Source organism: Triticum urartu, chromosome 3A, assembly GCF_056163025.1.
Source record: "Triticum urartu cultivar PI428250 chromosome 3A, HENAU_Tu73, whole genome shotgun sequence".
NCBI classification, from domain to species: Eukaryota; Viridiplantae; Streptophyta; class Magnoliopsida; order Poales; family Poaceae; genus Triticum; species Triticum urartu.
The window spans coordinates 604,812,156-604,829,515 of NC_141875.1; positions in this window are offsets into that span (position 1 = coordinate 604,812,156).

The following is a 17,360-nucleotide window of genomic DNA, read 5'->3' on the forward strand; positions in this document are numbered from 1 at the left end:
CAATAAAAATAAAATATGGACATGTGGGAATCATGATCATTCTTAGAACAACAACTTATATAATTCTTGCCATATGATTTCTTTTGCTAGAGTAATAATTCAATCACGATCTCAAGTATGAATAGTAAACTTCATTGAAAACTAACAAACTATAATCTCAGTCATTGGAGCAATTGCAATTTATCATAACATAGGAAAGAGTCAATGTATAAGAGATTTTCAGCAAGTCCACATACTCAACTATCATATAGTCTTTCACAATTGCTCACACTCACGCAATACTTATGGGTATGGAGTTTTAATCGGACACAGAGAAAGATAGGGGCTTATAATTTTGCCTCCCAACGTTTTACCTCAAGGGTAATGCCAACAATAATAGTTCATGAAAACTCACATCCAATTAGCCATATATACCAGGATCTTTCCAACATACCGTGCTTGCCAATGGATAAAAGGTAAAAAGGAAGGGTGAAGATCACCATGACTATTATGCAAGGTAGGAGATAAAAGTAAAAGATAGGCCCTTCATAGAGGGAAGCAGAGGTTGTCATGCGCTTTTATGGTTGGATGCACAAAATATTAATGCGAAAGAATGTCACTTTATATTGCCACTTGTGATATGGACTTTTATTATGCAGTTTGTCGCCTTTATTTCTTCCATATCACACGATCGTATAAAGCTTATTTTCTCCCACACTAGTAAGTCATACATATTTAGAGAGCATTTTTTATTGCTTGCACCGATGACAACTTACTTGGAGGATCTTACTCAATCCATAGGTAGGTATGGTGGACTCTCATGGCAAGACTGGTTTAAGGCTTAAGGTTATTTGGAAGCACAAGTAGTATCTCTACTTGGTGCGATGAATTTGGCTAGCATGAGGGGGAAAGGCAAGCTCAACCATGTTGGATGATCCATGACAATATAATTTATCTCAGATGTAAGAAAACATAACCCATTACGTTGTCTTCCTTGTCCACGTCAACTCTTTAGCATGTCATATTTTAATGAGTGCTCACAATCATAAAAGATGTCCAAGATAGTATATCTATATGTGAATACCTCTCTTTCTTTATTACTTCCTATTAATTGCAACGATGACCAAAACTAAGTTTGTCAACCCTCAACAACTTTTATTCATCATACTTTTTCTATGTGAGCTCATTACTCTCCATAAGGCTCACATGATCTCTTTGTTTCTTTTTTATCTCTTTCTCTTTTCATTTATTCACTTAGGATCATGGAAAAATAATCAAGCCCTTGACTCAACACTAATCTTTATTATATAGCTCACGGACTCGATTACATAGAAGGATTTATAAAGCAAAACTCACAACTAGATCATACTAAGAACTTTTATTCTACTGGATCAAAATATTACCAAAAGGATCGAACTAAGAAAAACGGTAAAGATAAAAGTGATGGTGATACGATACCGGGGCACTCCCCCAAGCTTGGCAGTTGCCAAGTGGAGTGCCCATACCTAGGTGATTATGTCTCCTTTGTTGGTGAAGAAGGTGGAGTTGTTGATGATTGATAGTCGCACATCGAGCGTAGGAGGTCTTCTAACTTGCGGATAATGCCCTTGAGTGCGATGATATGCTCCTTCAACAAAATATTTTCACGTGTGATATACTTATTTTGTATATGAGCTAACTCAATCATCTTGAAAGCTTCGATTTCTGTTGGGGTAAGAACATTGTGATCCAGTTGAAGGGTGTATTCTGTTGCCGGAACTTGGTCCTCCATGGCCTTCTTGATCCGTTCATCCTTGTTGATCTCCATAGGTTCTTCTCTCTTCAGCTATATCTTCATTAGCCAAGCATCGTTGCCCTCATGGTTGGAGGAGGAGGGAGACGACATAGTGCCTGGCCTTGACAACCCTGACAGAAAACAGCTCGAAACAGAGACAGGAGATTTTTGCGTGATACGGGAGTCAAAACCCCTGGGAGATTATATAATGAATTTTTACCGACCAAAATATGTGTCGTGTATGAAAACGGAGTCCGGAGAGCACACGAGGTGCCCACGAGGTAGGGGGGCGCGCCCTCCACCCTCGTGGAGGCCTCATGTCCTTCCTGGACTGCTTCTTATTTTTCTATTTTTCTAAATATTCCAAAACGGAGAAATATTGCCTTAAAAACTGTTTTGGAGTCGGTGTACTTACCGTACCACATACCTATTCCTTTTCGGAGTCTGAAACGTTCCGGAAACTGTCCCTTATGTATTCCTCCGGGGTTACGGTTTCAATAACATTGGTTTCAACATTTATGAGATTACCTGAGATATAGTGTTTGATTCTTTGACCGTTCACCACCTTCGGATTTGTGCCTTCAAAGTTGTTGATTTTTATGGCACCGGAACGATAGAACTCCTCGATAACGTAAGGGCCTTCCCATTTAGAGAGATTTTTTCCTGCAAAAAATCTTAAACGAGAGTTGTATAGCAATACATAATCACCTACATTAAACTCACACTTTTGTATTCTTTTGTCATGCCATCTTTTAACTTTTTCTTTAAACAACTTGGCATTTTCATAGGCTTGGGTTCTCCATTCATCAAGTGAGCTAATATCAAATAGCCTCTTCTCACCGGCAAGTTTAAAATCATAATTGAGTTCTTTAATAGCCCAATAAGCCTTGTGTTCTAGTTCGAGAGGTAAGTGACATGCTTTTCCATAAACCATTTTATACGGAGACATACCCATAGGATTTCTATATGCAGTTCTATAGGCCCATAATGCATCATCAAGTTTCTTGGACCAATTCTTTCTAGACCTATTGACAGTCTTTTGCAAAATTAATTTGAGTTCTCTATTACTCAATTCTACTTGACCACTGGACTGAGGGTGATAAGGAGATGCAATTCTATGATTAACATCATATTTAGCAAGCATTTTACGGAAAGCACCATGAATGAAATGTGATCCACCATCAGTCATTAAATATCTAGGGACTCCAAATCTTGGAAAAATAACTTCTTTAAGCATTTTAATAGAAGTGTTATGATCAACACTACTAGTTGGAATAGCTTCTACCCACTTAGTAACGTAATCAACAGCAACTAAAATATGTGTATATCCATTAGAGGAAGGAAAGGGTCCCATATAGTCAAAGCCCCAAACATCAAATGGTTCAATAACTAGTGAATAATTCATGGGCATTTCTTGACGTCTACTAATATTACCAATTCTTTGACATTCATCACAAGATAAGACAAACTCACGGGCATCCTTGAAGAGAGTAGGCCAATAAAAACTAGATTGCAATACCTTATGTGCAGTCCTATCTCCAGCATGGTGTCCTCCATAAGCTTCGGAGTGACACTTGCGTAGGATCTTTGATGTCCTTAGGACATGGCATCTTTTCAATAGCATCAACCTTGGCTTTATCAACTTCAATACCTCTTTCTGAAACTTTATGCCCCAAGACAATACCTTCATTAACCATAAAGTGGCACTTTTCCCAATTCAAGACAAGATTAGTTTCTTCACATCTCTGCAAAACTCGATCAAGGTTGCTCAAGCAATCATCAAAAGAAGATCCATAGACGGAAAAGTCGTCCATGAAAACCTCACAAATCTTTTCACAAAAGTCAGAGAATATAGCCATCATGCATCTTTGAAAGGTAACAGGTGCATTACATAAACCAAAAGGCATACGTCTATAAGCAAAAGTACCAAAAGGGCATGTAAAAGTAGTCTTTGATTGATCTTTGGCTGACACAGGTATTTGAGAGAAACCAGAATAACCATCTAGAAAGCAAAAATGTGTATGTTTGGATAATATTTCTAGCATTTGATCGATAAATGGTAAGGGGTAATGATCCTTTTTAGTAGCCTTATTTAATTTGCGGAAATCAATTACCATCCTATAACCTGTAATAATTCTTTGAGGGATCAATTCATCTTTATCATTAGGAACAACAGTAATACCTCCCTTCTTAGGGACACAATGGACAAGGCTTACCCACTGACTATCAGCAACGGGATAGATTATACCTACCTCAAGGAGCTTTAGTATTTCCTTTCTTACCACTTCTTTCATTTTAGGATTCAGCCGGCGTTGATGGTCATGAACTGGTTTAGCATCTTCTTCCAAATTAATTTTATGTTGACATAGAGTGGGACTAATGCCCTTAAGATCATCAAGAGTATACCCAATAGCAGCACGGTGCTTCTTCAGAGTTATCAACAATCTCTCTTCCTCATGCTCTGAAAGGTTAGCGGTAATAATAACATGATATATCTTTTTCTCACCAAGATAAGCATATTTAAGAGTATCAGGTAACGGTTTAAGCTCAAACACGGGATCACCCTTGGGTGGAGGAGGATCCCCTAGGATTTCAACAGGTAAATTGTTTTTCATAATAGGTTCCTGTTTAAAGAATACTTCATCTAATTCCCTTCTTTCATTCATAAACATGTCATTTTCATGGTCTAGCAAGTATTGTTCTAAAGGATCACTAGGAGGTACGGCAATAGAAGCAAGACCAATAATTTCATCCTTACTAGGTAATTCTTCTTCACGGTGTTGTCTACTAAATTTAGAGAAATTAAATTCATGAGTCATATCATCTAAACCGATAGTAACAACATCTCTTTTGCAATCTATGGTAGCATTGACAGTGTTTAAGAAGGGTCTACCAAATATAATGGGACAAAAGCTATCTTGTGGGGAACCAAGAACAAGAAAATCAGCAGGATATTTAGTTTTCCCACACAAGACTTCAACATCTCTAACAATTCCCATTGGTGAAATAGTATCTCTATTGGCAAGTTTAATTGTGACATCAATATCTTCTAACTCAACAGGTGCAATATCATGCATAATTTCTCTATATAGGCTAATAGGTATTGCACTAGCACTAGCAGCCATATCACATAAGCCATGATAACAATGATCTCCTATTTTAACAGAAATAACAGGCATGCCTACCACAGGTCTAGGTTTATCTTTAGCACAGGGTTTGGCAATTCTAGCAGTTTCATCATAGAAATAAATAACATGCCCATCAATATCATCAGACAAGACATCTTTAACAATAGCAATATTAGGTTCAACTTTAACTTGCTCAGGAGGTGTATATGTTTTAATATTGCTTTTACGAACTACAGTTGAAGCTTTAGCATGATCCTTTATCCTAATAGGGAAAGGTGGTTTCTCAACATAAGAAGTAGGAACAATTGGATCATTACAAGTGACAATCTTTTCTTCAACTTTAATAGGTGCAGCTACTTTTACTTCCATGGGTGGATGATATTTAAACCATTTCTCCTTGGGGAGATCAACATAAGTAGCAAAAGATTCACAGAAAGAAGCTACTATCTCAGAGTCAAGTCCATATTTAGTGCTAAATTTACGAAAAATATCGGTATCCATAAAAGATTTAACACAATCAAAACTAGGTGTTATACCTGACTCCTTACCTTCGTCGAGGTCCCAATCTTCAGAGTTGCGTTTAATTCTTTCCAATAAATCCCATTTGAATTCAATAGTCTTCATCATAAAAGAGCCAGTACAAGAAGTATCAAGCATGGTGCGATTGTTATCAGAAAGCAGAGCATAAAAAAATTGAATAATCGTTTCTCTTGAGAGCTCATGATTGGGGCATGAATATAACATTGATTTAAGCCTCCCCCAAGCTTGAGCGATGCTTTCTCCTTCGCGAGGCCAAAATATATATATATATATAATTGCGATCACGATGAACAAGATGCATAGGATAAAACTTCTGATGAAATTCCAATTTCAATCGTTAATTCCAAGACCCCATATCATCACATAGCCTATACCATGTCGATGCGTCTCCCTTCAAAGATAAAGGGAATACCCTCTTCTTAACAACATCTTCGGGTACACCTGCAAGCTTAAATAATCCACAAACTTCATCCACATATATTAGATGCTCATTAGGATGTTTTGTTCCATCTCCTAAAAAGGATTGGCTAGCAGTTTTTCTATCATACCTGAAGGAATTTCAATGCAGACATTTTCATTTTCATTTTCATTTTCAGTAGGTTGAGTAGGTTGAGGAGCAACTCTTTGCTCTACTGGTCGGGGTGAAGATACCCCAAACAAGCCCCTCAGAGGATTACTTTCCATAGTAACAAGTGACAGTAAATTTCAGCACACTATATAAATTTTTCCTTACCAAATTCCACCTACCAAAGGCACTTCACTCCCCGGCAACGGCACCAGAAAAGAGTCTTGATGACCCACAAGTATAGGGGATCTATCGTAGTCCTTTCGATAAGTAAGAGTGTCGAACCCAACAAGGCGCAGAAGGAAATGATAAGCGGTTTCCAGCAAGGTATTCTCTGCAAGTACCGAAACAAGTGGTAACAAATAGTTTTGTGATAGGATAATTTGTAACGAGCAACAAGTAACAAAAGTAAATAAAGTGCAGAAAGGTGGCCCAATCCTTTTTGTAGCAAAGGACAAGCCTGGACAAACTCTTATATAGAGAAAAGCGCTCCCGAGGACACATGGGAATATCATCAAGCTAGTTTTCATCACGTTCATATGATTCGCGTTCGGTACTTTGATAATTTGGTATGTGGGTGGACCGGTGCTTGGGTGCTGCCCTTACTTGGACAAGCATCCCACTTATGATTAACCTCTATTGCAAGCATCTTCAACTACAACAAAAGTATTAAGGTAAACCTAACCATAGCATGAAATATATGGATCCAAATCAGCCCCTTATGAAGCAACGCATAAACTAGGGTTTAAGCTTCTGTCACTCTAGCAACCCATCATCTACTTATTACTTCCCAATGCCTTCCTCTAGGCCCAAATAATGGTGAAGTGTCATGTAGTCGACGTTCACATAACACCACTAGAGGAGAGACAACATACATCTCATCAAAATATCGAACGAATACCAAATTCACATGACTACTAATAGCAAGACTTCTCCCATGTCCTCAGGAACAAACGTAACTACTCACAAAGCATAAACATGTTCATAATCAGAGGGGTATTAATATGCATATAGGATCTGAACATATGATCTTCCACCGATTAAACCAACTAGCATCAACTACATGGACTAATTAACACTACTAGCAACCTACTAGCACCAATCCCGGACTTGGAGACAAGAATTGGATACAAGAGATGAACTACGGTTTTGAGAGGAGATGGTGCTGATGAAGATGTTGATGGAGATTGCCCTCTCCCGATGAGAGGAGCGTTGGTGATGACGATGGCAATGATTTCCCCCTCTGGGAGGGAAGTTTCCCTGGCAGAACAGCTCAACCAGAGCCCTGGATTGGTTCCGCCTCGTGGCGGCAGAGTTTCGTCCGAGAAGATGGCTTGTTATTTTTTTCCAATCGAAAGACTTCATATAGCAAAAGATGGTCACCGGAGGGCCACCAGGGGGCCCACGAGGTAGAGGGGCGCGCCCAGGGGGTAGGGCGCGCCCCCCACCCTCGTGGGCAGGGTGTGGCCCCCTGGTGAAGTTCTTGCTCTCAGTATTTTTATATATATTTGGAAAACGTCTTCCATGGAGTTTCAGGACTTTTGGAGCTGTGCAGAATAGGTCTCTAATATTTGCTCCTTTTCCAGCCCAGAATCCCAGCTGCCGGCATTCTCCCTCTTTATGTAAACCTTGTAAAATAAGAGAGAATAGGCATAAGTATTGTGACATAATGTGTAATAACAGCCCATAATGCAATAAATATCGATATAAAAGCATGATGCAAAATGGATGTATCACATATCATTAGCATCATGGATATTCAAGGAATTCGTACTAACAACATTGCAATCATGCTCATCATTCAAATATTTAGTGCCAAACATTCTAATGCATTCTTCTTCTAGTACTTGAGCACAGTTTTCCTTCCCATCATTTTCATGGAAGACATTAAAAAGATGAAGCATATGAGGTACCCTCAATTCCATTTTTTTATAGTTTTCTTTTATGAACTAAATTAGTGATAAAACAAGAAACAAAAAGATTCCATTGCAAGATCTAAAGATATACCTTCAAGCGCTAACGTCCCCGGCAATGGCGCCAGAGAAGAGCTTGATGTCTACTATACAACCTTCTTCTTGTAGACGTTGTTGGGCCTCCAAGTGCAGAGGCTTGTAGGACAGTAGCAAATTTCCCTCAAGTGGATGACCTAAGGTTTATCAATCCGTGGTAGGCGTAGGATGAAGATGGTCTCTCTCAAGCAACCCTGTGATGTCTACTACACAACCTTCTTCTTGTAGACGTTGTTGGGCCTCCAAGTGCAGAGGTTTGTAGGACAATAGCAAATTTCCCTCAAGTGGATGACCTAAGGTTTATCAATCCGTAGGAGGCGTAGGATGAAGATGGTCTCTCTCAAGCAACCCTGCAACCAAAAAACAAAGAGTCTCTTGTGTCCCCAACACACCCAATACAATGGTAAATTGTATAGGTGCACTAGTTCGGCGAAGAAATGGTGATACAAGTGCAATATGGATGGTAGATAAAGGTATTTGTAATCTGAAATTATAAAAACAGCAAGTAACTAATGGTAAAAGTGAGCGTAAACGGTATTGCAATGCTAGGAAATAAGGCCTAGGGTTCATACTTTCGCTAGTGCAAGTTCCCTCAACAATAATAACATAATTGGAACATATAACTATCCCTCAACATGCAACAAAGAGTCACTCCCAAGTCACTAATAGCGGAGAACAAATGAAGAGATTATGGTAGGGTACGAAACCACCTCAAAGTTATTCTTTCCAATCAATCCGTTGGGCTATTCCTATAGGTGTCACAAACAGCCCTAGAGTTCGTACTAGAATAACACCTTAAGACACAAATCAACCAAAACCCTAATGTCACCTAGATACTCCAATGTCACCTCAAGTATCCGTGGGTATGATTATACGATATGCATCACACAATCTCAGATTTATCTATTCAACCAACACAAAGTACCTCAAAGAGTGCCCCAAAGTTTCTACCGGAGAATCACGACGAAAACGTGTGCCAACCCCTATGCATAGGTTCATGGGCGGAACCCGCAAGTTGATCACCAAAACATACGTCAAGTGAATCACATGATATCCCATTGTCACCACAGATACGCACGGCAAGACATACATCAAATGTTCTCAAGTCTTTAAAGACTCAATCCGATAAGATAACTTCAAAGGGGAAACTCAATCCATTACAAGAGAGTAGAGGGGGGAAGAAACATCATAGGATCCAAATATAATAGCAAAGCTCGCGATACATCAAGATCGTATCATCTCAAGAACACGAGAGAGAGAGAGAGAGAGAGATCAAACACATAGCTACTGGTACATACCCTCAGCCCCGAGGGAGAACTACTCCCTCCTCATCATGGAGAGCACCGGGATGATGAAGATGGCCACCGGAGAGGGATTCCCCCCTCCGGCAGGGTGCCAGAATGGGTCTAGATTGGCTTTCGGTGACTACGGAGGCTTCTGGCGGCGGAACTCCCGATCTATTGTGCTCTCGGATGTTTTTAGGGTATATGGAGATATATAGGCGGAAGAAGTACGTCAGGGGGGGCACGAGGGGCCCACGAGGGTGGAGGGCGCGCCCCCTACCTCGTGCCCTCCTCGAAGCTTCCCTTACGTGCACTTCAAGTCTTCTGGGCTTCTTTCCTTCCAAAAATGAGTTCCGTGAAGTTTCAGGTCAATTGGACTCCGTTTGATTTTCCTTTTCTTCGAAACCCTAAAACAAGGTAAAAACAGAAACTGGCACTGGGCTCTGGGTTAATAGGTTAGTCCCAAAAATGATATAAAGTGTATAATAAAGCCCATAAACATCCAAAACAGAAGATAATATAGCATGGAGCAATCAAAAATTATAGATACGTTGGAGACGTATCAGCATCCCCAAGCTTAATTCCTGCTCGTCCTTGAGTAGGTAAATGATAAAAACAGAATTTTTGATGCGGAGTGCTACTTGGCATAATTTCAATGTAATTCTTCTTAATTGTGGTATGAATATTCAGATCCGAAAGATTCAAGACAAAAGTTCATATTGACATAAAAATGATAATACTTCAAGCATACTAACTAAGCAATTATGTCTTCTCAAAATAACATGGCCAAAGAAAGTTCATCCCTACAAAATCATATAGTTTAGTCATGCTCCATTTTCGTCACACAAGAATGCTCTCGTCATGCACAACCCCGATGACAAGCCAAGTAATTGTTTCATACTTTAGTAATCTCAAACATATAAACTTTCACGCAATACATGAGCGCGAGCCATGGATATAGCACTATGGGTTGAATAGAATAATGAGGGGGTTATGTGAAGAAGACAAAAAGGAGAAAGTCTCACATCAACGAGGCTAATCAATGAGCTATGGAGATGCCCACTGATTGATGTTAATGCAAGGAGTAGGGATTGCCATGCAACGGATGCACTAGAGCTATAAATGTATGAAATCTCAACAAAAGAAACTAGGTGGGTGTGCATCCAACTTGCTTGCTCACGAAGACCTAGGGCACTTGAGGAGGCCCATTGTTGGAATATACAAGCCAAGTTCTATAATGAAAAATTCCCACTAGTATATGAAAGTGGCAAAACAAGAGACTCTATATCATGAAGATTATGGTGCTACTTTGAAGCACAAGTGTGGCAAAGGATAGTAGCATTGTCCCTTCTCTCTTTTTCTCTCATTTTTTGGGGCCTTCTCTTTTTTATGGCCTTTCTTTCTTTAGGCCTTCTCTTTTTTATGGCCTTTCTCTAGAAAATGATGATCATCACACTTCTATTTATTTACAACTCAATGATTACAACTCGATACTAGAAAAAAGTATGACTCTATATGAATGCCTCCGGCGGTGTACCGGGATTGCGATGAATCAAGTGTGACATGTATGAAAGAATTATGAACGGTGGCTTTGCCACAAATACTATGTCAACTACATGATCATGCAAAGAAATATGACAATGATGATGTGTGTCATAATAAACGGAACGGTGGAAAGTTGCATGGCAATATATCTCGGAATGGCTATGGAAATGCCATAATAGGTAGGTATGGTGGCTGTTTTGAGGAAGATATAAGGAGGTTTATGTGTGAAAGAGCGTATCATATCATGGGGTTTGGATGCACCGGCGAAGTTTGCGCCAACTCTCAATGTGAGAAAGGGCAATGCATGGTACCGAAGAGGCTAGCAAGGATGGAAGTGTGAGAGTGCGTATAATCCATGGACTCAACATTAGTCATAAAGAACTCACATACTTGTTGCAAAAATCTACAAGTCATCAAAAACCTCGGCACTACATGCATGCTCCTAGGGGGATAGATTGGTAGCAAAAGACCATCGCTCGTTCCCGACCACCACTCATAAGGAAGACAATCAAATAACACCTCATGATTCAAATTTGTTACACAACGTTTACCATACGTGCATGCTACGGGACTTGCAAACTTCAACACAAGCATTTCTCAAATTCACAACTACTCAACTAGCACGACTTTGATATCATTACCTCCATATCTCAAAACAATCATCAAGCATCCAACTTCTCATAGTATTCAATGCACTTTATATGAAAGTTTTTATTATATCCCTCTTGGATGCCCATCATATTAGGACTAGTTTCATAACCAAAGCAAACTACCATGCTGTTCTAAAGACTCTCAAAATGATATAAGTGAATCATGAGAGATCAATTATTTCTTCAAAATAAAACCACCATCGTGCTCTAAAAAGATATAAATGAAGCACTAGAGCAAATGACAAACTACTCCGAAAGATATGAGTGAAGATCAATGAGTAGTCGAATAATTATGCAACTATGTGAAGACTCTCTAAGATTTAAGAATTTTAGATCTTGGTATTTTATTCAAACAGCAAGAAAAACAAAATTAAATAAAATGACGCTCCAAGCAAAACACATATCATGTGGTAAATAAAAATATAGCTCCAAGTAAAGTTACCGATGAACGAAGACAAAAGAGGGGATGCCTTCCGGGGCATCCCCAAGCTTAGGCTCTTGGTTGTCCTTGAATATTACCTTGGGGTTCCTTGGGCATCTCCAAGATTAGGCTCTTGCCACTCCTTATTCCATAATCCATCGAATCTTTACCCAAAACTTGAAAACTTCACAACACAAAACTTAAAGTAGAATACTCGTGAGCTCCGTTAGTATAAGAAAATAAATCACCACTTCAAGGTACTGTAATGAACTCATTCTTTATTTATATTGGTGTTAAACCTACTGTATTCCAACTTCTCTATGGTTTATAAACTATTTTACTAGCCATAGATTCATCAAAATAAGCAAACAACACACGAAAAACAGAATCTGTCAAAAACAGAACAGTCTGAAGTAATCTGGATCAAACGTATACTTCTGGAACCCCAAAAATTCTAAAATAAATTTCTGGACCTGAGGAATTTATCTATTAATCATCTTCAAAAATAATTAACTAAATATCACTCTCCAAATAAAAATGGCATCAATTCTCGTGAGCGCTAAAGTTTCTGTTTTTTACAGCATGATCGCAAAGACTTTCCCCAAGTCTTCCCAAAGGTTCTACTTGGCACAAACACTAATTAAAAGCATATAACCACATCTAAACAGAGGCTAGATGAATTATTTATTACTAAACAGGAACAAAAAGAAAGGAACAAAAATAAAATTGGGTTGCCTCCCAACAAGCGCTATCGTTTAACGCCCCTAGCTAGGCATGATGATTTCAATGATGCTCACATAAAAGATAAGAATTGTAACATAAAGAGAGCATCATGAAGATGAATAGCAAATTTAAGTCTAACCCACTTCCTATGCATAGGGATTTTGTGAGCAAAGAACTTATGGGAACAATAATCAACTAGCATAGGAGGACAAAACAAGCATAACTTCAAAACTTTAAGCACATAGAGAGGGAACTTGATATTATTGCAATTACTACAAGCATATGTTCCTCCCTAATAATAATTTTCATTAGCATAATGAATGAATTCAACAATATAACCAGCACCTAAAGCATTCTTTTCATGATCTACAAGCATAGAAATTTTATTACTCTCCACATAAGCAAATTTCTTCTTAATCGGAATAGTGGGAGTATCATAAGAGACTTGAATACTATAAATTTTTTCCACATTAAAAGAGTAATGTTTAGAAAAAGGGTAATCATAATCATGACAAGTTTTATAAATATAATTATCACTACTTTTTATAGCATATGTATCATCACAATAATTATCATAAGTAGGAGGCATGCTATCATCATTATAAATTTGCATATTAAAACTTGGGAGACTAAAAATATCATCTTCATTAAGCGTAGCATCCCCAAGCTTGGGACAAACATTAATTGCAGCAAATATATTCTCAAAAACATCATCTTCATCAAACATAGCATCCCCAAGCTTGGGCCTTTTCATATCATAAGCATAATCACTCTCATCATTAATAGTATAGATAGCACCAATAGTATAGCAATTATCAAATTCGTCCAAGCAAGTGCCAAAAAGATTTTCAAGATCATAAGAAGTATCATTATCTTCCACAATTATATTTTCATGAGGCACAATAGTAATAGGAGCAGCATTATTTGGGGGAGATATCTTTTTACCTCTCTTCCTTTTTCTTTTATTCTTATTCACCACATCATGTGTGGGTTCAATCCTCTTTTTGGAGCTCCTTATTAATGAGATTGGTTGAATAGGAGGCTCCTCCTCGTTACCTGATTCATCATAAGAAATAATAGGAGGATATTGGGAAGTCTCTTCCCTTTCATTAGTATTCTCTTCATCTTCTATTTGTTTTCTTTTCTTTATGTAATTGGCAATATAAGGATTTTCAATGCAATTCACCGCACAATACATATAAATTTCCTCTAGGTCAAAATGAAGAACTCTATCAAGGGAAAATTTTGGAATATCCTTAGTTATACGTTTCATTTCATCGTGGCCCATAAGCAAACTAAGTTTATTATAATGTGCAAGGGAAATCAAGTCATCACAATTTTTGTACACGATTAGATCATGAAACAATTTGCGTCGGATAATTAAATGATCATGTTCATTACAAAGCTCACAAGTATGGCCAAGAAAATTTAAATTTTCAGCACAATCATCTAGCTCTTCTTGCAACAATTTAGTTTCTAAGTACTTATGCTTCTTGCAATATCTATCTTCTCTATTTGGTGTATACTTATAAACCCAATGCACTCCACAAAAATTGACATGTTTATAGGAGACACTTTCATCATAACTAGTGCAATCATCATTAGTGTCATGGATATTCAAAGAATTCGTACTAACAACATTGCAATCATGCTTATCATTCAAATATTTAGTTCCAAACATTCTAATGCATTCTTCTTCTAGCACTTTGGCACAATTTTCCTTTTCATCATACTCACGAAAGATATTAAAAAGATGAAGCGTATGAGACAAACTCAATTCCATTTTTTTATAGTTTTCTTTTATAAACTAAACTAGTGATAAAAATAAACTAAAAGACTCGATTGCAAGATCTAAAGATATACCTTCAAGCACTCACCTCCCCGGCAACGGCGCCAGAAAAGAGCTTGATGTCTACTACACAACCTTCTTCTTGTAGACGTTGTTGGGCCTCCAAGTGCAGAGGTTTGTAGGACAGTAGCATATTTCCCTCAAGTGGATGACCTAAGGTTTATCAATCCGTAGGAGGCGTAGGATGAAGATGGTCTCTCTCAAGCAACCCTGCAACCAAATAACAAAGAGTCTCTTGTGTTCCCAACACACCCAATACAATGGTAAATTGTATAGGTGCACTAGTTCGGTGAAGAGATGGTGATACAAGTGCAATATGGATGGTAGATAAAGGTATTTGTAATCTGAAATTATAAAAACATCAAGGTAACTAATGGTAAAAGTGAGCGTAAACGGTATTGCAATGCTAGGAAATAAGGCCTAGGGTTCATACTTTCGCTAGTGCAAGTTCCCTCAACAATAATAACATAATTGGAACATATAACTATCCCTCAACATGCAACAAAGAGTCACTCCAAAGTCACTAATAGCGGAGAACAAATGAAGAGATTATGGTAGGGTACGAAACCACCTCAAAGTTATTCTTTCCAATCAATCCGTTGGGCTATTCCTATAGGTGTCACAAACAGCCCTAGATTTCGTACTAGAATAACACCTTAAGACACAAATCAACCAAAACCCTAATGTCACCTAGATACTCCAATGTCACCTCAAGTATCCGTGGGTATGATTATACGATATGCATCACACAATCTCAGATTCATCTATTCAACCAATACAAAGGACCTCAAAGAGTGCCCCAAAGTTTCTACTAGAGAATCACGACGAAAACGTGTGCCAACCCCTATGCATAGGTTCATGGGCGGAACCCGCAAGTTGATCACCAAAACATACGTCAAGTGAATCACGTGATATCCCATTGTCACCACAGATACGCACGGCAAGTGATAACCCACAAGTATAGGGGATCGCAACAGTTTTCGATAAGTAAGAGTGTCGAACCCAACGAGGAGCTAAAGGTAGAACAAATATTCCCTCAAGTTCTATCGACCACCGATACAACTCTACACACGCTTGACGTTCGCTTTACCTAGAACAAGTATGAAACTAGAAGTACTTTGTAGGTGTTGTTGGATAGGTTTGCAAGATAATAAAGAGTGTGTAAATAAAAAGTAGGGGTTGTTTAGATAAAGAAACAATAAAGTAAATATAGCGAGTGTGGAAAACTGGTGGTAGGAGTTGTGGAATTGCCCCTAAGCAATTGACTACTTTACTAAACCGATAGCAAGTATTATGTGGGAGAGGCCACTGCTAGCATGTCATCCCTGACTTGGAATTCTATGCACTTATCATTGGAACTATTAGCAAGCATCCGCAACTAGTAACGTTCATTAAGGTAAAACCCAACCATAGTATTAAGATAAATTGGCCCCCCTTCAATCCCGTATGCATCAATTTCTATGCTAGGTTGAAGCTTCTGTCACTCTTTCCCTCCAATACATAGTCCTATCAACATACAACTAACCCTATGGTGTGATCCACGCGCGCAATCATATGATGGGTACCAAAGGACAGCAACATAACCACAAGCAAATTAAATCAATCATAGCAATTCATCAACCACCGATAGGACAACGAAAATCTACTCAGACATCATAGGATGGCAACACATCATTGGATAATAATATGAAGCATAAAGCACCATGTTCAAGTAGAGGGTACAGCGGGTTGGGGAGAGTGGACCGCTGTAGATAGAGGGGGGAAGGTGATGGAGATGTTGGTGAAGATGGCGGAGTTGTTGGTGTAGATCGCGGTGATGATGATGGCCCCCGGTGGCACCCCGGTGCCACCGGAAGCGAGGGGGAGAGAGCCCCCCTCCTTCTTCTTCTTCCTTGACCTCCTCCCTAGATGGGAGAAGGGTTTCCCCTCTGGTCCATGGCCTCCATGGCAAGGGAGGGGCGAGAGCCCCTCCGAGAATGGATCTGTCTCTCTCTGTTTCTGCGTTCTCAGATTCTTTCCTTTCACCGTTTCTTATATTCCCAGAGATCCGTAACTCCGATTGGGCTGAAATTTTAACACGATCTCTATCCGGATATTAGCTTTCTTGCGGCAAAATAAGGGTATCAACCGCCTTACGGGGTGGCCACGAGGGTCAGGGGCGCGCCCCCCTACCTCGTGCCCTGTGACGCCCGGGTAATTAGGCTACAGTAATCCCACGCTAATCGTGCCATGACACCTCGGTTACTGTTGCTGTCCTCGCAATAATTCGAAACCGTTCAAAATTCAAATTCAAATTTATGACAAGAATAAAAGTTTTCAAAAATTAAAACAAAAATGTTCGGTGGTTGCCGAATATTACAAGGGTAATTATGGGGCAACAAACACCTTTTTCTCAAAGCTCGACCTCTGCCACTACTACTGCTTCCCTAGCCAAGCCATACTTCTCATTCTTTGCTTGAATCCATAAAAAAACAAATTCCGTCGAGTTTCCTTGCATGGGTTGATTTGATTTAAATAGAAAAGAAAGAAATAATAAAAGAAAACAGAAAACAAACAAACAAAAAAAGGGAAAAGGAAAAGACCCCCCCGGGCCAGCAGACCCAACTGGCCGGCCCATTCGACCACCGGCCCAACTGGACAAAGGCCCAGCCGGCCACCCCACTCCCCCCATAACCCCCCACCCCCGGTCAAACCCTAACCCAACCACCCGCACTCCCCCCCACGCCGTTCCCCCCTCCCGATCCAATCTTGATCGGGGACGAGACCCCCACTCGCCCCACCCCGCTCGCCCCCCTCGCTCCCCCCGATCTGGATCGGGGGAAAAGGCGCCCCGACGCCGCTCGACACCCCCCCACTGCCGTCGCGCACCATGGCGCCTCCGCCCTCGTCGCCGA